The sequence below is a fragment of the Miscanthus floridulus genome, chromosome 1, assembly GCF_019320115.1.
Source record: "Miscanthus floridulus cultivar M001 chromosome 1, ASM1932011v1, whole genome shotgun sequence".
NCBI lineage: Eukaryota > Viridiplantae > Streptophyta > Magnoliopsida > Poales > Poaceae > Miscanthus > Miscanthus floridulus.
This window is the reverse complement of record NC_089580.1, coordinates 78,381,816-78,402,913: the sequence shown is the minus strand read 5'-3', so window position 1 is coordinate 78,402,913 and position 21,098 is coordinate 78,381,816. Positions and strand designations below refer to the sequence as shown.

The window sequence follows — 21,098 nt, the reverse complement described above, 5'->3', positions numbered from 1 at the left end:
TCGATTTGTTGAGTACTTTTCTTTTCTTCCTCTTTCATGATCCATCGAGTGCTTTGTCTGCGCTATGACTTGTTAGATGTAGATCTTTGTGTTGATAACCTTTCATCTGTGCTATGTAAAACAACTCAGCATAGAATGTTGCCTTGACAAACTTCGGCATCCGAGTGCTTTCTTGAGTGGCGTTTGTGCTTTTCTGAGGAGAAAGTATTCCTATCTAGATGTAGCCCCCGAGCCTCTTGCTTTTCGGAACGAAGAGCTAGAGGGTCTTTTAAGCTTTAATTTCGGTCGACTAGTTTTAGGTGTTAGCTTTTAGCTACCCTCATCGGCGGGCTCAAGCGTCTTTTCAGCTATTTTGCTCTCGGCCAGGATGCTCAGGCATGTTTTCAGCCATTTTGCTTTTTGTTTTGGGTGTTAGCTTTTAGCTACCCTCATCGGCGGGCTCAAGCGTCTTTTTAGCTATTTTGCTCTTGACCGGGATGCTCAGGCATATTTTTAGCCATTTTGCTTTTTGTTTTGGGTGTTAGCTTTTAGCTACCCTCATCGGCGGGCTCAAGCGTCTTTTCAGCTATTTTGCTCTCAACCGGGATGCTCAGGCATGTTTTCAGCTATTTTGCTTTTTGTTTTGGGTGTTAGCTTTTAGCTACCCTCATCGGCGGGCACAAGCATCTTTTTAGCTATTTTACTCTCGACCGGGATGCTCAGGCATGTTTTCAGCCATTTTGCTTTTTGTTTTGGGTGTTAGCTTTTAGCTACCCTCATCGGCGGGCTCAAGCGTCTTTTCAGCTATTTTGCTCTCGGCCGGGATGCTCAGGCATGTTTTCAGCCATTTTGCTTTTTGTTTCATGGAAACAACTCATTGAAAGTCATGACAAGACACGCTATGGATGAATATCATCTTTATTGATCATGAATATAAACTAATACATATGTTGTCGAGGAATATTGTCCTTTGTCGATTGTGAACGTTGGTCCCTTGTGGCTTGCATATCTATTTTTTCTTGAGTTGTTTTTACGCGTAGAATCTTCTTAGCTGGCTGATGTGCCATGTATTGTTGACTTCTCTTCTATCTTCGGTTATTAACTTGTATGTGCCTGGTCTGGTGACTTTTGTGACAATGAACGGATCTTCCCATGGACTGAGTAGCTTATGTCGTCCGTCAGTTTTTTGTATCCTTCTTAGCACTAAGTCTCTGACTTGTAATGATCGAGGATGGGTACTCTTGTTGTAGTGTCATCTTAAACCTTGTAAGTATCTGGCTAATTGGAGGGTAGTGTTTACTCTGACTTCTTCTGAGCTGTCGAGTTCTAATCTTCTTGTGTGTTCTGCTTCTCCTTCATCGTATTGTTCTATCTTTGGTGATGTCCAGATCAAATCGGCAGGTAGTACGGCTTCTGACCCGTAAACTAGGAAGAAGGGTGAGTAGCCTGTTGCTCTGCTTATTTGAGTTCGTGGCCCCCATACTACTTTAGGTAATTCTTCAATCCATTTGGACCCATAGTCCACTAGTTCTTCATATAACCTTGGTTTTAATCCGGCTAGTATGAGTCCATTAGCCCTTTCTACTTGTCCGTTGGCTTCTGGATGTGCAACAGATGTGTAGTCTATACTGAAACCATAGTCTTGTGCCTAGCTTTTGAATTCTATAGCTATGAAGGGGGAGCCTAGATCTGTGATGATTCGATTGGGCATGCCGAAGCGGTGCATAATGTCTTGGATGAACTCGACTGCTTTGGCTACGCTGTATTTCGCGAGTGGTTTGTATTCAATCCACTTGGTGAACTTGTCGATTGCTACAAAGATGTACTCGAAGCCGCCTTTTGCTTTCTTTAGAGGTCCTACTTGATCCAGCCCCCAGTAGGAAAAAGGCCAAGCAGGTGGGATGTAGATAAGATTGTGAGCTGGCACATGGGCTTGTCTTGCAAACATTTGGCAACCTTTGCATTTTCTGACAAGTTCTTCTGTGTCTTTCAAAGCGGTTGGCCAGTAGAATCCAGTGCGAAATGCTTTGCCAACTAGTGTTCTTGAAGCGGGATGATTTCCACAGCAACCTGAGTGTATTTTGTTTAGGATCTCTTTGCCTTCTTCAAATGAGACACATTTTAGGAGTACTCCTGATGATGATGCTCTTCTGTAAAGTCTATCTCCTACTAGAACGTAGTTTTTGCTTCTGCGAACAACTTGGGTGGCTTCTGCTTTATCTGCTGGCAATTTATTTTCTTTGATATAGTCGATGAAAACTTGGCTCCATGAAGTGTTGATTACCAAGATCTGAACGCCTTTAGCCTGAATTTCATGGGTTGTTTCATTGGGTTGTTTGATAGAGGGAACTGATAGCTCTTCTATGAATACGCCAGGTGGAACCTTCGCTCTATCTGATCCGAGCTTGGCGAGGACATCTGCTGCAATGTTGGAATCATGCAGGACGTGTAGAATTTCTAATCCTTGGAAATGTTTTTCAAGTTTCTGTATTTTAGCATAGTAAGCACCCATGTTTTCTTTGGTGCAATCCCAATCTTTGTTGACTTGGTTGATGACTACTGCTGAATTGCCGTATACGAGTAATCTCTTTATTCCAAGGGTAATTGCCACTCGTAGCCCGTGGATGAGGGCTTCATATTCTGCTTCGTTATTTGTAGCTTGCCATAATATCTGAAGGACGTACTTGAGTTGTTTTCCTTCTGGAGAAATGAGGAGAACGCCTGCACTGGCTCCGCCTAGTTTGAGTGACCCATCAAAGTGCATCTTCCAGTGGTCAAGGATTGTATCTGATAAAGGCTGTTGAATCTCTATCCACTCGGCCACAAAATCAGCAAGGGCTTGAGATTTGATTGCTTTCCGCGGGGTGAAATCGATGTTAAGAGCTCCGAGTTCAACTACCCATTTTGATATGCGTCCCATCGCATCTCTATTGTGTAAGATGTCTCCGAGCGGGAAGTCTGTCACCACTGTGATCTGGTGGCTTTCAAAATAGTGGTGAAGCTTGCGTGAAGTGATCAATAGGGCGTAGAGTAGTTTTTGCACATGCGGGTACCGTATTTTTGATTCAGATAATACTTCGCTGATGTAGTATATGGGTCATTGTACTTTATACACGCGTCCTTTTTCTTCTCTTTCTATGACTATTGTCATGCTGACCACTACAGTAGTCGCCGCAATGTATAGCATCATATCTTCATCTTTCCTTGGGGTGTGAGAATTGGTGAGGATGTGAGGTATGCCTTAAGTTTCTTGAAAGCTTCATTAGCTTCTTCTGTCCATTCGAACTTATCTGTCTTCTTTAGTAATTTAAAGAAAGGTAGTCCTTTTTCACCGAGCCTTGAAATGAAACGATTGAGTGCCGCCATACAGCCTGTTAGTTTCTGCACATCTTTGATACTTCTAGGTGGGCCCATTTCTGTTATAGCTCGAATTTGCTTGGTGCTGGCTTCGATCCTGCGCTGACTGACCAAAAATCTGAGTAGTTGTCCTGAGGGAACTCCGAATACACATTTATTTGGGTTTAACTTCCATCTCCATCTCTTCAAGTTTTTGAAGGTTTGCTTTAAATCTTCAATCAGAGTGTCTGGGTTCTTCGTTTTCACCACTACATCATCCACGTATGCCTCCACATTTTCACCGATTTGATCCCCAAGGCAAGTTTGGATAGCTCTTTGGTATGTGGCGCCAGCGTTCTTTAGTCCAAACGACATGGTCTTGTAACAGTAAGCACCGAACGGAGTAATGAAAGACGTCTTGCTATGGTCTTGTTCTTTTAATGCGATCTGGTGATACCCTGAGTAGCAATCGAGAAAGGATAATAGTGCAGACCCTGCTGTTGAGTCAACTATCTGGTCAATGCATGGTAGCCCAAACGGATCTTTTGGGCAATGTTTGTTGAGATCTGTGTAGTCGACGCACATGCGCCACTCGTCTGTGTTCTTCTTCTGCACAAGGACTGGGTTTGCTAGCCAATCTGGATAAAGGATTTCTCTAATGAATCCGGCCGCCATTAGCTTTGTGATTTTTTTTAATTGCTGCCTTCTTGTCAGGTGAGAATCGTCGTAGCCGTTGCTTTACAGGCTTGGAGCTTTCATTAACATCAATTCTGTGCTCAGCCAACTCTCTTGGGACACCTGGCATGTCGGCCGGCTTCTAAGCGAAGATATCTTTGTTGTCCTAAAGAAAGTTGGTGAGCGCGAATTCCTATTTTGCTGAGAGGTGAGCACTGATGGTTGCTATCTTGGAGGTATCGCCAGTGCCCAAGTCGATTTGCTTGACGTCAGCTTCTTTTGGTGGTGCGATGATGCTGGGCTTTTTAGCCGGTATTTCTAATTCTTCTTGGCTCATCTCTACAGCAATTGTGGCTATTTCTTTTCTACTTTGGTCATCTTGTGCTCTGGCTGCAATCTAGATTGCTTGAACATCGCAGTCAAAAGCGCGTTTCAAGTCATTTCGAAGGGAAAGTACTCTACCTGGCGCGCCAGTTGTCGATGTTTTACCACCGATAGCCTACCACGGGGGTACCCGGGGTAGTATGTTCGGGCTTCGGCGTATGCTGAACTTGATGGTTAACACAAGAGACAGTCGACTAATCCTGGTTTAGGCCCTCGATTGTTGATCGAGTAACAGCCCTACGTCCAGTCGGCGTTAGCCTTTGCGTTGGATTGATTGTAAAGTGTTGTGTTGTACAATTGTTGTTCTGTTATTCAAGAGCCCTACCCTCCTTTATATAGTCAGGAGGCCAGAGTCCTAGTCGGTTTACAATGAGAGTTCCTAGTAGGATTACTGAATAGTACTACTACTAAGATTATATGGGAAGAATCCTAGTTAGACTAGATCTTCTCTCTCCCTTGCGGGGTATCCTGTGGGTCCCGCATCGACAACGAGCTCGTGGGTGTTTAGGTTGCCGAGGATAGTAACATTTGTAGATGACATTTGTAGGTCTGAAGTTATCAAATATCCATCAAATTATAGCTCAAAAACATGTTTCAATAAATAACCATCCGTACTAGTTGACCTTGCTTATGTGATCATCTCGCGAGCATTTCTCCACCGGACGGCACCGTACTTGGCCAAGGAAGAGCTCTGATTCTACGAGAAAGGGAACACGGTCTTCCACGACTGTTGCTGCTCTCCCTCATAGAATCAAAGCTCCTCCTTGACGTCCGTTACCGCTCGGCAGAGAACATGCTCGCCGAGATGAACACGGTCCGCAAGTTCAACTAGTACAGATTTTCTACAATTTTCTAACAATTTTCTAAGTTTTTCATTTCATGGAAAAATTAATTCTAAGATCACGTAAGCCACCGGGGATGAGGATGGCGCGTGCTCCAGCGAGGACGAGCGAGGTGTGATTTTGATGAACTAATTTAACTTTTGTTTATCCAAACATATATGCAAATCATCATGTGATTTTGAGCTAAAAATGACATATAAAATCATAATAAAGTCCAACATATAAAGTTACACATGCATCTACATCACAAAATGAGATAAGCTACTGACAAAACATAAGAGGATTAAGTTTGTTACCTCCAAAATCGAAGAGCAACACCAATGGAGGGGGAGAGAGCAAGAACAACAGCAAGCTGAAGAACAGAGGCAGTGAGTTTGAATGGAATAGCTCGGGCTCAGGGAGGAAGAAATGAGCTGAATTATAGGTCGGGATAATTAGTCCCGGTTAGAGGTCCAAACCAGGACTAAAGATTAATCTTTATTCCCGAGACGTCACCCAAACCGGGACTAAAAGCTTTAGTCCTGGTTGTTATTACCAACCGGACTAAAGATAAACCTTTAGTCCCAGTTGGTAATACCAGCCGGGACTAAAGATCCCTGCCCCGTGGACGACCGTTGGGCAGGGACCTTTAGTCCCGGGGGCAAAAAATGCCGAGGCTAATGCTAAATTAGGACATCGTTCTAAAGTCTGTTCTCTAGTAGTGACTCAAAATCCCAAACCCTCGCTGGGAGGTAACTCGGTAGTTATCCATATTTACTTTTTCATATTGCATTAAACATTTTAATTTAGCATATTTACTTTTCAACATTTGCATCATAAAATATAAATTCTCATCATGGCATTATAAAAATCTAAGCCCTATGTAAATAATTTTTACGGCATAAAACCCATGAGAAAAATTTATTGTGGAGGCGTAAAAATTTAAAAATACCATCATTCATCTTGTTATATTTCATAGTATCATAAAATATTTTTGCATTGCATTGTTATACGTATATATGGTAGAAATACGGGAGACACATGGGACCCACTCAACCACCACCCATCACTTCCATCACCTCCATCTCCACTCAACCTCTATTATTCACCTCCATTCCCACTCACCTCCATTCTGTCATTTCACCACCGAAAGGAGCATCGACGGAGCTGATCACTTGCTTAAGGATGAAGCAAAGAACCACCAGGAGAAAGAGGAAGCCACTTGTCCATTGTGTGGGGCCGGCCGGCCTCCTACTTCCCTATCGACAAAATCTGGTCGACAGTCTACCGAAGGGTATACGCATGATAGTAGATGATCGGTGGAGGTGCACGTAATAGGAACTAGATGGTGACACAAGGCGCGGAGATAGCGATTTAGACAGGTTCATGCCGTCTGATCGACGTAATACCCTACGTCCTGTGTCTTTGTTGGATTGTATTGAATATGAGATGAATTCGAGGGGGTCCCTACCCGCCTTATATAGTCTGGGGGTAGGGTTTCAAGTCAGTTTAGGCCTAGATCTATTCGGTTATATAGTAAGTATTTACAAGGAATACGATATCTATCATATCCAAAAAGATCTTCCTTCATCGCCAAGATGCCTTCTAATTGCCTTGCGGTGCATGCCGACCAGAATTGGGCACCGTAGGCCTTGATCTTGTGGGCTAGACCTCCCCTGACGGTGCGGCCCATGTCTATAGCCATGGGCACCTAGGGTTATACCCCCCACAGCTAGTCCCTGAGCGCCTTGTATCCACTGAGCAATGTTGTCTTGAGCGAGTCAGAGCAGTTTAACTTGGAGTCAGCCAGCATATCTGGTAATCTAACTAGTTTAACAGGTAATCCAATCAACAAAATGAAGTGCCGACCAGTTTGACTGGTAATCCGACCAGTTTAACTGGTAATCTAATCAACAAAATGAAGTGTCGACCAGTTTAATTAGTAATCCAACCAGTTTAACTGGTAATCTAATCAACAAAATGAAGTGCCGACCAGTTTAACTGGTAATCCAACCGGTGGAAATTAAAGCCAGCCAATTTATCAGGTGACCTGATCTTGGACTTAGTCAAGTAAGGCTTGCCAGAAGGATGTAAGGAGCTCAAGTTTAAAATTTAAAAATTATCCGCCTTAGGTGAAGTGTACACACTTAGGATTTGTTGGCGATGTCAGATGATCTTCATTAATGACTTATGCAAAGAGGATATTAGTACTGATATATGCACCGTAAGGTGCAATATATACATTTTAGTCCCTAAGCCTGACAGTAGGTGAAGAAGACACCTAGTGTTAGGATCAAAGAATTTCAATGATCACTTAGTCAGGATAACCAATTCCCAGCTTAGTAGGGAGCACAGCTAGCCCCTAGCTTAGCTAAAAACCAATAAGAAGAAAAAACAGTACATTCACCGCAAGGTGAAGTGTACACACTTAGTCCCTGAGCCTACTGTAAGATAAAGAAACATCTGTAGCAGCATCAAAGAATGAAGTGTAAAAAACCTAGTCCTTGGGCTTAGCATTGGGTACATGGAGTAAAATTGAATAATACTGAGTGGTAAAAGTTAAAGCTGACCAGCTTAACTGGTGATCCGAGCGGTAAAAGTTAAAGCCGACCAGTTTAACTGGTGATCCAATCTCGGACTTAGCCAAGTAAGGCTTGCCAGAAGGATGTAAGGGGGTTGAAAATTCTCCACCATAAGCGAAGTGTAGCCACTTAGACTCCGTTTGTGAGGAATCATCCATGACTTAGTCAAATAAGGAGGGTAAATCAAGAAAAGAGCACTACATTCACTGCTAGGTGAAGTGTAGCCACTTAGTCCCCGAGCCTGCTGGAAGATGAAGAAAAAAACCTTGTAGCAGGGTCAAAGAAAATAAATCTGAAAGCCTGCTACATCATCTGATATGTGCGTATCAATACCCGACCGCCAAGGGAATCCCCGGCTTAGCTGGCGATGAAGCGATGAACAATCCAACCAGTTGGTTGGCGAAGAAATGAACACCGATCAACCCAACCAACTAGTTGGTGGTGAAGTGAGCACCAAGTAGAAGTGAGTGCTGAACAGTCCGACCAGCTGGTTGGTGACGAAGGTCATGAACCCAGCGGTCCGACCAGGTGATCAGCGGAGAAAGCAACGGCGGAGCTTGCTAGAGACATCGACATTAGGTGAAGTGTACACACTTAGGCTTCATTGGCAAAGTCAGATGATCACCATATGGTGTCAGGATCAAAGAATTACAACAATCACTAAATCAGGATAATCAACTCCCAGCATAGCCGAGCACACAACTAGCCCCCAGCTTAGCTGAAAACCAGTAAGAAGGAATAACAGTACATTCACCGCAAGGTGAAGTGTACACAGTTAGTCTTCAAGTCTGTTGTAAAATAGAGAAACATCTTGTTGTAGGATCAAAGAATTAAGTGTGAAGTATGAAGTCCCCATGCTTAGCACTGGGTAGTAAAATTCGATCGCTCGGGGAGTCTCCAGCTTAGCTGGTGACACTTGTATGAAGAAACCAAACACCAAAGAGTCCCCAGCCTAGTAGGCAGGCCCCTAGCATCACTAGCGATGAAGGGACGGACAATCTGACCAGTTGGTTGGCGAAGAATCCAGCGCCGAGCAGCCCAAACAACTGGTCAGTGCTGAAGTAACGTCGAGTAGATGTGAACGCCAAACAGTCTGACCAACTGGTCGGCGATGAAGGTCATGAACTTAGCGGTCCGACCAGTTGATCGACGGAGAAATACGAAGGCCAGGTGGTGCGACCATCTACATGATAATCCTGCAATACAAATATGTAGGATGGATAACAAAATATATGAACGCAGTGATGAAGAAAGCAGAGTGGAGTGTATCAGGGGTGATATATTGGTGAATTTTATATCCTGTAGATCAGTTTTTGTTTATTTGGAGTTTTTCATATTTGTAAAAAGAATGAAATCCCCGTGCTTAGCACTAGACATTGGAGTAAAATTTGGAGAGTGCTTAGCACTATACTTTGGCAAACATTGGAGAACATGGAAGAACAATGGCGAAATTTGGAGACCGTGGTGAAATTTGGAGACCTTGGCAAATTTTGGAGACCATGGAGAGTGCTTAGTGCTATACCGCGGTGAAATTTGGAGAACATGAAGAGTGCTTACGACTAAGGTGGCTCGCTTAGCAGCTTGCTTGGTGGCTTGGGCGACTTGGCGACTCGGCGGCATGGCGGCTCGGCAGCTCGGTGGCTCGGTAGCACGGTAGCATGGCGGCTCGTCGGCATGGTGGCTCAAGCGGCTCAGTGGCACGGTGGCACGACGGCATGGCGGCATGGTGGCTCAGCGGCACGGCGGCTACACAGAGTCGTAGGCAAATGGGCGTAATCGGAGCCTGGCAGAGTCAATTCGCATGGGGAGGCGAAGCCCTTGAACGTGTCCGACTGAGGCGAGGGCGCAATCCGATTTGAATGGTGATAGTATACGTCATCTTAAAGATATTTAGCATGGAGAAATAAGTAATTTGTGAAAAATTATGGAAAACAAATGGAGAAAGCATAGGGCCGCCGCTGCTGTTGATAGTTATCAAGGTAGACAAAGTTATATATATGTTAGAATATTCAATGGAAAAAACCATGACTTGGCTCGTTTGGATTGATGACGTTGGAGTCACGTTTCGTGAGTGTAGATCGGTAGCAAGGGAATTTATTTCTTGCATGCATGTCGAGGCTGTATGTAGATGCTGTCAAAACACTGTGATGGTTTGTTTACTTATCTTGCATGGTATTGTAGATAATACATTGTCCTTTGCTTGTTGACATTGATCTTAGTGAAAATCACAATGCGTCGCCGTGAGTTGCCTCATAATGTCAAGTCGATAGCGAGGACCACGCGAGCCGTCGATGAGGGCTAACGAGCGCCGCCGAAGGATGATGACAAGTCAATGTCGGGTGATGCAGCAGAATTCTTGAAGTTGACCTGCATGCTGCTGGCTTGCCGTATGTAGCTGTCTCCCTAATTGGTGCCGACGAAGCACAGTGTTGGACCTCCGGAGCACTCTTATGAAGAGCGATGCGCCTCGGAGCCTTGAGTTGAGATCGCTGTCTCACGGAGCTGAGTCGTCACCACTGATGGTGATGATGATGGAAAATTCCCATCTGGTTCTCACTAAGCATAGCTGACAATGAAGCGATAGACAATCTGACCAGTTGGTTGGTGAAGTAAGCGCCGAGTAGAAGTGAGCGCCGAACAGTACGATCAACTGGTCAGATATTGCATTATGGAACATCTTAAACATGGAGATATTAAACGTGGAGACATTGAATTATGGAAAATAACCGGAGAAATAATAATTGGATGAGCATGGAGAAAACTCAGAGAAAATAATTGGAGAAAGCTATATTAAATGCGAATATAGTAGAGGTACTTAGCTTTAGTCAGAATGTCCCATCGGCGGCGTATGACGTTATCTGGTCGGCATCGACAAAATTACCCGGCCCTCGAGCTTTCCAGCCTGTCGTCATGGCAGCGGTCGCGGTCGTCATAGCACCGCTCTACACGACGATCATTATTGCGACGCAGCAGGCAGGGACGAAGCCAGAAAAAAATTTAGGGGGGCTGAACAAAAAAATAGAGGTTTTTTTAATCTTCTCTTAACATTAGCCCCTCCTACCTAATACATATATGCATAAAATTTTAAGGGAGAGCTTAAGGGAACTCCACGTGCCCAGGATCAGTAGGGGGGCTAGAGCCCCCCTAGCCCCACCGCTGGCTCCGTCCCTGGCAGCAGGCGATCGGACCGAAAAATCCGAGCGTCGTCGTCCTTATGCCGCTCGTCGGCCTTAGGCAGATCAGATTCGGGGAGATCGTAGCCACATTCGATTTGATAGCCGAGTGGAGTAGTTGGCATGTCGTAGAGACGTAGTCGGACGAGAGTGCGGAGACATACCCGAACAGGTGTTGTCGCTTGATGCATCTCGGCGAGTAGATGAGCCGCCGTTCGCGGGATCATGCAGCTAATGAGTGCACACACACACACACACGAGTGCATGCATACCATGGCAATCTTCGTGTAGCTTCCATAATTAGCTTCTTCTTTGATGCATGTCCATAATTAGCTTGTATATGGCTATACGGTCTCAGCTTGCATTGTTGCATGCTCCTTAGATGGATGTGAGACCGAGTACTTGACGTCATATCTTGCATGGAGCTGTAGCTTGATACGCCTTCCTTTGTTTGCTTGCTAGTTGAAAGCAATGTTGGTTCTTGATATTTCATGGCTCTTGTTGATTAGCCTGCATGGTAGGTGCGTGGCGTGCTTTCAATCTTGATTAGCCTGGTGCTGCGCGGTGTCATTGCCGATGGCATCGGCAAGCGACGAGTAGATGACGGGGTCCTCAACGCTGGCTTGCCATAGGATGATGGCGACGAGGTCGATGCTGCCAGCAGGGGCCGCAGCGCGCCAATGGCGATGAGTAGGTTGGCGACGGTGAGTTGATCACGTGTGACGACGACGAGATCGATGTTTGTGTCGGAATTGAGATCAAAACGTAGATGAATTCTACATGCATGCGTACATGCAGATGCTGATACATCAATATCTGGCTTGCGTGGCCTTCACGGACGCATTGCTGGATGTGTATACGCCTCCTCCTGGGTGATGGACTCGAAGCGTGTCGCGGCCAAGTCCGATCTATCTGGCTATCCCAGGCTACCGAGAAAGCACAGGGCCGCCGCTAGACTCACCACGCCATGACATGCTGCCGCGAGTTGCGTCGTGATGTTGCCTAGATCAGCCGAGTTGCCACGAACGACGTAGCTAGATCTTGAGGTAAGCCATCTGGTTCGCCAGAGAATCAACACGCACACCTCCTACCTGGAGCGCCACTGTCGATGAAATCTTGTCGTCAGTCTATCGAGGGGTATACCCACGGTAGTAGATGATCGGTGGAGGTGCGCGTAATAGGAACCGGATGGTGACACAAGGCGCAGAGACAGCGATTTAGACAGGTTCGGGCCGTCTGATCGACGTAATACCCTACGTCCTATGTCTTTGTTGGATTGTATTCAATATGAGATGAATTCGAGGGGGTCCCTACCCGCCTTATATAGTCTAGGAGATAGGGTTTCAAGTCGATTTAGACCTAGATCTATTCGGTTATATAGTAAGTATTTACAAGGAATACGATATCTATCATATCCGAAAAGATCTTACTTCATCGCCAAGATGCCTTCTGATTGCCTTGCGGTGCACGCCGACCAGAACTGGGCACCGTTGGCCTTGATCTTATGGGCTGGACCTCCCCCAGCGGTGCGGCCTATGTCCATAGCCGTGGGTACCTGGGGTTATACCCCCCACATTCCCCCGCTATATCCCAGCCCCAAACTTGCTGCTCTCGGCCATCACACAACACAATCCCAACCCTTGAGTTCAAAAATCCAGAAGAAAAATTCGTAGTTCAATTTCCTTTGGTAGAAGTATTGTTGGAAAAAGAAAGAGTGAGAGGAACTTTGATCGTGAAAGTAGTGTTAAAATCTTGAGAAAGAGAGGAAGAGGTACTGCTGAAATTTAAGCAAGAAAAATAGAATTTAAGAGTGGTAATGCTGTCAAAATCAAGAGAGGAAATTAAAAAGAATTAGGGTGGAAGACATGCCAGAATCTTAACTAGAATATTCACTAGGCAATCTCGGATGACTAACCTCTAGACGACTGACTTTTGGAATGGCTAACCACAAATATTTTTATTTTTCTAATCCCGTTCCACGAGTCGTGTTGTTTTCGTCTATTTTGCAGGAAAATGAGCAAGACCGCCGGCAAACTCAAGCGGGTGATATCGTTCCATTCAACAAGAAGTTCTTTGTCCCGAGCAAGCACCGACATGGACGTTGATCCTCCGTCTCTCACTGTTGGAGCACCGTCCCGATCAGCCCCCGTGGAGAGGAACGTTCTTCTACAAGAAAAGCAGCTCAAGCTCCAGGATGATAGGAGACGAACATCTACAAGAAGCTGAAGGACCGGGATTTCGTCCTCACCCCTACCTTCGATCCAGCCCTACTTCAGTCCATAGGTATGGACTCCGAATTTGAACTTATTTTCAAGGCTGTAGGATGGGAGGATGCATGGGAAATAGATGAGTCAGGGTGCAAGCTTTCGACTATTGAATTTTTATGCACTTTACAAACCACCGACTCGGAAGTCTCATTTAGGTTCTTTGGGAAAGAGTTTTCTTTTCCTTGGAAGAACTTTAGTGAGCTTCTAGGATTCCTTGCTCATTGCACATTTGATGTAGACTCAGCTATATAAGATTTTGATAGGATGAAGTTTTGGATGGAGATATCGAAAGAAAGTGTTTGCTACCGCCCTCACACCAATGACATTCACCACCCTACTTTGCGGTTCATGCACAAATGGCTAGGATTTTCTCTTTTTCCTAGAAATGACTTCCGCACAGTTAGGAATGATGAACTGAAGTTATTATATGCCATGGTTAAAAGAAAGAAGGTCTCTCCTATAAAATTCATGATGGCACAATGGACAGAAACTCCTGGACTAAAGGGAGATACTGGGTGCACTTCTTTGGTCACCCGCATAGCTAGAAATTTAGGTTTACTAGCAAACGCTTCTATTACATACATTGATAGTCCCCGATGGATGATTGATTATGGCTATTTTAATCATGCACACATGTTAAAAAAGGGCAAGGATGTGAAAATAGTCATGATGTATATGGACTACATAAATGAATTTCTGTTACCAGACCGGAACCTCGGTCTGTATGTGGTTGATTCGTTTGTCTTTGATTTGCAGAAAATAGAGCAAGCACCTCGCAGGAGTGCCTCTGCAAGGATCACTCACAACCCGTAGCCTCGGTACTATGGAGATGACCCCATTTCAAAAGGCCCTGCCTTCACTGGCTACACATGATTTGATCAAGCAGGACCTTCCTAGGTTCACCTTCCTCAGCATGCAGGTTGGGACCAGCCGAGATCTTCCCGTATGCACCAACCTGAGCATGCTGGGTGGGAGCAGCCTTCTCTGCATCATTCAGAGAGTTCCTAGCAACAGGGCCCAATGGGCAATGGCAGGATGATAATTTTGACTATTACCAGCAGCAGTCTTATGAGGAGGTCTCCAGTGGCCACCAGGGAGGACGCATGTCCTTCTCTGCCCGTGGCTACCATGACCATCCCACAAGTTATCATGAGTAGCAGATGGAGTACGCTCGTTTCAACACCAGGCTCACCACCATCAAGGAGAACCAGCAGGAGATCCAGAACACTCTTCACCAACATTCCTAGTGGCAAGATGAAGCAGGACAATGCCTCGTCACCATCCAGCAACAACAGCAATAGGAGAATGACAACTAGAACTACTTGTTTGGCCATCTCCGCATTACCACCCGCCTCACTGAAGGACCATACCAACACCCAACTTGGGGGAGGAGCCCCCATTTACCTAAGGTAAGTTTTCTTTCTAGTATTTTATTATTTTCTTTAGTTTATTTTTTGAATTTGTATTAGTTAAAAATGGTAAACTAAGAAAATAAAATAAAAATTTGCCTTTGTCTTTTATTTATATATTACTATGGTATGATCTAAAAAAATGATGGAAACCAAATAAAAAGAGTGTGTATATAGTTTGCTTAAGGTGTGCTTTAGTTTGTTTTTAAGAGTCAATAAATAAATAAAACTTGAAGATGATCTCACATGATGGAAATGATGAATAGTTGCTTTGTTGTAATTCCTTTCAAGTACCTAGTTTTCAGTCTTGAATTCTCTCGAGTTTTGGATGAGATTGATTTGACATGAGAATTTGCTCTAAACTTGAAACTTGTGGGTAGCATATGCTTGATCTTAGTCTAGGTCATTGACGGATATGATATGAGAAGGTCTGAGCTGCTATTTATCTTGCTCCAAGTGATACTGAATTCTGGAGATTTCTTTTGGAAAACATAAAAATTCTACATGATAAGATCCTGTATGACAAAGCATGAATTCCTACCAGAGCCAAACATGCTGGTAGATTAGAAAAACTTCCACTTATATGCTGCTTGCATTACATTGAGTTTGGTCAAGCTTTGTTGATGCCTTATGAGAGTTTTGTCATGCTCTTAAAATCAAGATCGCGTACACACCACCCGCATATGCACTACTCCTACACTAGGAGTAGGCGCAACAACATGCATTCCATCTAGATTCATCCAAAAATGTTTTACTCCTACACTGTGAGAAAACACCAAAAATATTCTTCATAGGTTTCCATCAAATAAATGCTCCAAGTTCTTGTTACTATCTCTCCAAAAATTGTTATGCAGAGAGAAGCATGTGGCTATGTAAAAGTTATTCATAAAAAAGAGTTTTGAAAAAATAGACAAGTGTCCGAATTATCAAAACAATGGGTACTTAGATGCCCGCCTGAAAAAAGAGAGATGAATAAGATAACCCATGTTTTCTTGCAAATATTTCCAAGTTTCAAAAGAGAGATATGTTTTCAAGGAGCATAGTAGAATTAGGTTAACTACCATGTATATCCACCATACACATGCACATCTTGATTTGATTGTATGACTCAACTCTCTTTGGATCCGTTGTTTGACTTTACAATATATGTATTGCAAGTATGCTCTTTCATGTTATCACCCTTCCTATGATCCCCACATAAGCATTAGTTATAGGAGAAGAAAAAGGCATAACATTATTATTATTGCCTTGGTGAGGATCCACAAATACCACATATATGAGAGACTTGAGAGTGTCATACAAAGGAATCTCTGAGTTTTTATTTTGAAAACTTATAAAACTCTAGAATAATGGTTGAACAAAGAATATAAGACATAGTGCTTGACTTGATCGTTCTATCTTTCAATTGCTCAAGACCCAAGTGAAGGCTACAAGCCCCATGGTTAAAGGTAATATGAGTAAGTTTGAAAGTCAGATCAGTTTGGTCTAATTCAGAGGAGAGTTCTTGTTTGAATGCATGTGTACTTTTGAGAAGTTGTTACAACCCTAAATTTCTGATCCGTGCTAAGTTTAGTTTTGCCAAGGGACTAGCAAAGGTTAAGCTTGGGGGAATTGTTGATGGTAGTTACCGACCATTATAAACATCAATATAGCCCAAGATAACGCATGAAAATGATCATCAACATAGACTTAGGGGTTTAAACTGACAATTTCTATGAGTTTTGGTGAATCTATGTTTTTAGCAGGGTTTAATCAGAAAACCAACAAGGGAGACTTAAACGTTAAAGAAAAAATCAGAATTCCATCGTGAAACCAACTCCAGAAGGTTCCAAGGGACTTTAGAAGCCACGTCACCGAAGTGGAGGCAGAGAGGCTACCAAGTGGGGTCGCCCAGCCCCACTTGTAGGCCGCCCGGACCATTAGGGGCCCACCTATCAGCCTCGTTGCTATGTCAGTTTCCCACCGCCTCCTTGAGCCATCGCTTAAGTCGGTTTGATCCAAGGGAGGGGCACATGGCTAAAGTGAATTGATCAAATAAATACTTATTGATAAAATCATAACCTCTGCTTTAGCAGGCTTACCCTTGTTTGTCTTTGTTCATATCTTATACAGGGTATTGCAGATTTGGTTGTGATTCACCAACAATTTCCAATCAGAATCAACTGAATCAAGAGGAAGCTCAACACCAGTTCCTGAAGTCATGGCTAAGAAGACTCTGCATGAATTCTCTGCTCCAAGCACTGAGAACATCTGCACTAGACCAACACTCAAAACCAACAATCTCGAGTTTGAGCTCAAGCCAAGCCTCATCAACATGGTGCAATGTACTCCATTCAACGGAAAGGCACATGAAGATGCTAGTGCTCACCTTCATAATTTTCTAGAGATTAGCAGCATAGTCGTCATCTAGGATGTTATTCAAGACATCATACTACTTCGCCTGTTTCCATTCTCACTAGTGGGAAGAGCGAAGCAGTGGTTCTACATCAACAAAGATCACATCAACACTTGGGCAAGATGTTCAAAGGCCTTTCTAGAAAAGTTCTTCCCTGTAGGTGAGACCAATGCCTTAAGAGGAAATATTTCAAACTTCCAACAGCAGAAAGGAGAAACCAATCCAGAAGCATAGGAACATTTCCAAGAATACATTTCAAATTGTCCTCATCATGGGATGGAAGATTGGTTGCTCATGCAAAGTTTCTACCATGGATTAACTCAAAAAACTCATGAACAACTCGATGCCACTGCTGGGGGATCATTTATGTCACTCACCCTAGGAAAAGTTGAGACTCTTATGTAAAAAGATAGCCTCTAATCAAGGCTGGTCATCATGCAACATTCAATTATGCAATAAGAGTGAAGAAGTACCATAAGAGATGTGTGCATGGTCAACCATGATGGACGTACTGTTGAATTGGCTTGAACAATGAGCCAATTACAAGAAAGATCATCAGGCTATTCAAGATGCATTCAATGCTTAGAATGTATGTGGAGAATATTTGGGGTTGAATTCCCTAAATATTAGAAGGATACGAACATCATCATCAACAACTCTGCTCCACAACAATAGAGACAAGGGTGGAATCAACAACAACAGTTGACTTACCAAGGTAAGTACCCAGGTAATAGTCATAATTCTCCTAAGCAACCATCCTTGAGAGACCTGATCTTAGAACAAGCTTGGATTAATGAGAATATTTCTAGGAAGCTTGTTTTTAATGATAAGGTCCTAGAAAGCATAAATACTAAAATGGATAGTTTATCTTCTGCTATAAAAGACCAACTTATCTATAATAAAAAGATAGAATCCCAATTAGCCCAGTTGAGTCCTTTGTAGTCCACTTCCGTTGAGTCCTTTGTAGTCCACTCCCCATTTGTAGAGCACGTAGAACGTGATTGCGAAGGTAGACAAGCTCTGTTCTTGATCTTCCTTAGTAATGTCCCTTATGCATAGATCCAGAGTTAGTTATACTATAGATGAAACTGTATATATTATGGTGTACAAAAGACTTAGTATATAAGTAATGACTTAGGAATCTTTTGCTCTTAACAAATCTCCTACTTAGCTATACTACATTTTATGAGTCTCTAATTCTATCTCTGGAATACCACTATTACCTTACACTTATTATTTATTTACCCTTTGACTTATCCCTGCAATTGCATTAGAGTGATTATTATGATAAGTATACACATTTGTCTATATCTCTATGCCAACACTACTCCATAAGCTCCTCATTGTGGTAAAAATATAAATAACGATACCTGGTATACTCCCGGGTGAAATGCTACAATAGTATATTATCTGTGCGCTTGCGGATACTTTCATATATCTATTTTTCTCTAAAGTTTACAAGTTTCATTAATAATTACCAACCATGCATTTCTGGCATTATGCTAGGGATGACAACATACTAACAAGTGATGCTAAGAAATGCCAACAAGTGTTGATCTTCTCAAGGCGGTGAGCTTTCTAGGCATGCCTCGGCATCCACAATGCCAGGCTGCCTCCCTCGTGGCGGCATGGTGTGTGGTTGCCCCTGCACAGGCGACAGCGTAGGTTAGCCCATTACTTCCTGAGCAGCCTTCGCTAGAGAACGGGTGTTCATTAGTGATGCTTCATCTTCCTAAGGGGCAGTCATCCTTGTTGGTCCGCACACGGTGAATGAGGCGCTGAGCTCCTATAGAATTGGGTCGACCCACATGGGAGGCCCCATGGGCAAACACAACTTCAATCCTAGGGGATCTGGCTCATGGAGGTAGTGTGCAGCAGCAGAGGTAGTGGCATTATCAGTGTAGTTAGATAGAGCATCCATGCTGGTGTCCCTTGTCAACTTACCCTAACACCACCAGCGTCATCGTTGGGTTTCACCGCCACCCCCGTAGCACCCTGCATGGCCCCAACCGAGCTCGATGGGCCGCTGTGGGGCGCGTGCTAGGATGCTGATGGGTTGCTGCCACAAGCAGTGTTCCATGATAGGTCGCTGCCCTTCGTCTTCATCGACGAAGTAGACCTAGGCCGCTTGCAATCCCTAGCGACACTACTACAGATGGATATATCGTTGTCGCCACTTTCACTGCCGTAGCGATGGAAGCGATGGTGTTATACTTCCACTACTGGTTGGACCGATAGTGAGGCCTCCTAAGGAAGGAAACCGGTATTTGAAACTTCTACCACCCATGGGTTAACAATAGATACGATAGTGGTATTTTCTCTGTCGTATGAAAAGCCGAGCCAACTAGGATAGGCGTTATGGCCGCTGGCCCTACACGACCGTTTGGTGTACCAACGGTAGTAAATTTAGCGTGAGTTATTTCCCCATTTCCCAACTACTCACAACACTGTTGCATCACCATTACTCTATGCCTCATCTTCCCTGATGCTTATAATTGCTCCTCTTTGGTTCTCCATCTTCAAGGTTGGCCTATTTATGCCAGGGCTAGATGCGCTTCTTCACAATCCACACACTCCTTCCTCCTTAGATATAGATAGATATAGACAAAGCTCTTGAGCCAACCATCTATATTTTCTTAATCGCCATGGTGTTCCTTCTCCAACTCCACCAGCGGTAGCAGCAGCATTGTGAGAAGGCCTTCAAGATTCGGTACTACTGGCATCTAGGTGCAGTGGGGGTTGCTCGATCTAGGTGCTAGTGGAAGTTTTGCGATTAAGGGGGTTCACTTATTTGGGCAAGCCAAGGGGTATTGAATTCACTTTGGTATCCCTAGTATGGTATCCGATTTGCATAGGGCCGCTAGGAAGGTGATATGTCTATATGTATACTTGCCACCTTTTTGCCCTGCGTATTTCTTGTACTACCGCTGATTCATCAATCTGGGTGCCCTAGCGATCCTCTCCTTCCTCTAGAGCAGCAATGACAATGGCGACGCTTCTCTTCCATGCCTCCTCTTCTTGCCTCTCTCTCTCCTGACTGTGAGAGGTGCAGCAAGGAAGGTAAAGCATCTCACTGATATGCTAGTGGAAGTTTTGCGAGGTGTTGCCTTGTCCTTAGCTTGCACTGCCTGTCTCCAAACTCGACTATGGGATGTACCTGTACTCGATAGACTTTGTTATTGTACACCCAGTAGTCTTCAATAGGTCTTTGTTATTGTACAACTATGGAATATAACTGAAGTTATCAATGACATTGCTATGATGCTTGTTACTGTGTCATTTATATATAGTTTTTGCCTTAAAAACAATTAATAACTGAATGATTGTGATGCTTATTACTACATTTTTTAAGTGTCATAGTATTTGCCTTGGCTACATAGATGTGAGATAAAGCACCTCACTGAGATGGTGCTGGGGTGGAAGTATTTGCCTTGGTTTATTTGTAAATTGGTTTACTGTGTTTGCAAATTGCCATTAGTGCAGCTCCCGTCACCGTTTCATATGGTGACTTAGTGTTTTATATCACAAAGTGCCAAGGAATCAAATGGTCTGCATCGTCTTTCCTACTCCATCGCCTGCAAATCGCATGGGTGGACATGGATGTCATGGACCTTGATTGTTGCCTTCCTCACTCATGTTGTATCATACGATGTACATGTCATTAGGTCTAGTTTTAGATGAGGATGAAATGTGGCATAGAATCAAATGTGCTAGGGAATCCGAACCGCATCGTGTTCACCACTCCGTCGCCCGTGACTTGCATGGGTGGCCACGGATGTCACGGACATTGACTATTGCCTTTCCCGCGCACGTCTTGAGGGGGTCTATTTAAGCCAATGTAAGGGGAGCCTCTCTAGCAAATTCCAATCCTTCTTTCTCCCTTTAGCATCAAAAAAACTAGAGTAAACACCTTGAATTGCATGTAGTCTCCCATCACCATGGCCTCGCTCCTGGACGCCCTCTTATCCTCATGTGAAGTTTGCACCAACATGAGATGCATTGTGCTAATGCTAACTTCTTGTGAGGATAAGAGGATGACCACAAGCATTTCTCATGAAGTTGTTGTGAGCCAGGTGG

At 43.9% G+C, this 21,098-nt stretch overlaps 1 non-coding gene across 1 annotated transcript; it reads right to left on the bottom strand.

Moving 5' to 3' along the window:
• Positions 1–17,191: 17,191 nt before the first annotated feature.
• Positions 17,192–17,299, bottom strand: LOC136511217 (small nucleolar RNA R71). The gene has a single exon (XR_010772664.1). It is a non-coding gene; the product is annotated as a small nucleolar RNA R71 (small nucleolar RNA).
• Positions 17,300–21,098: the final 3,799 nt, after the last annotated feature.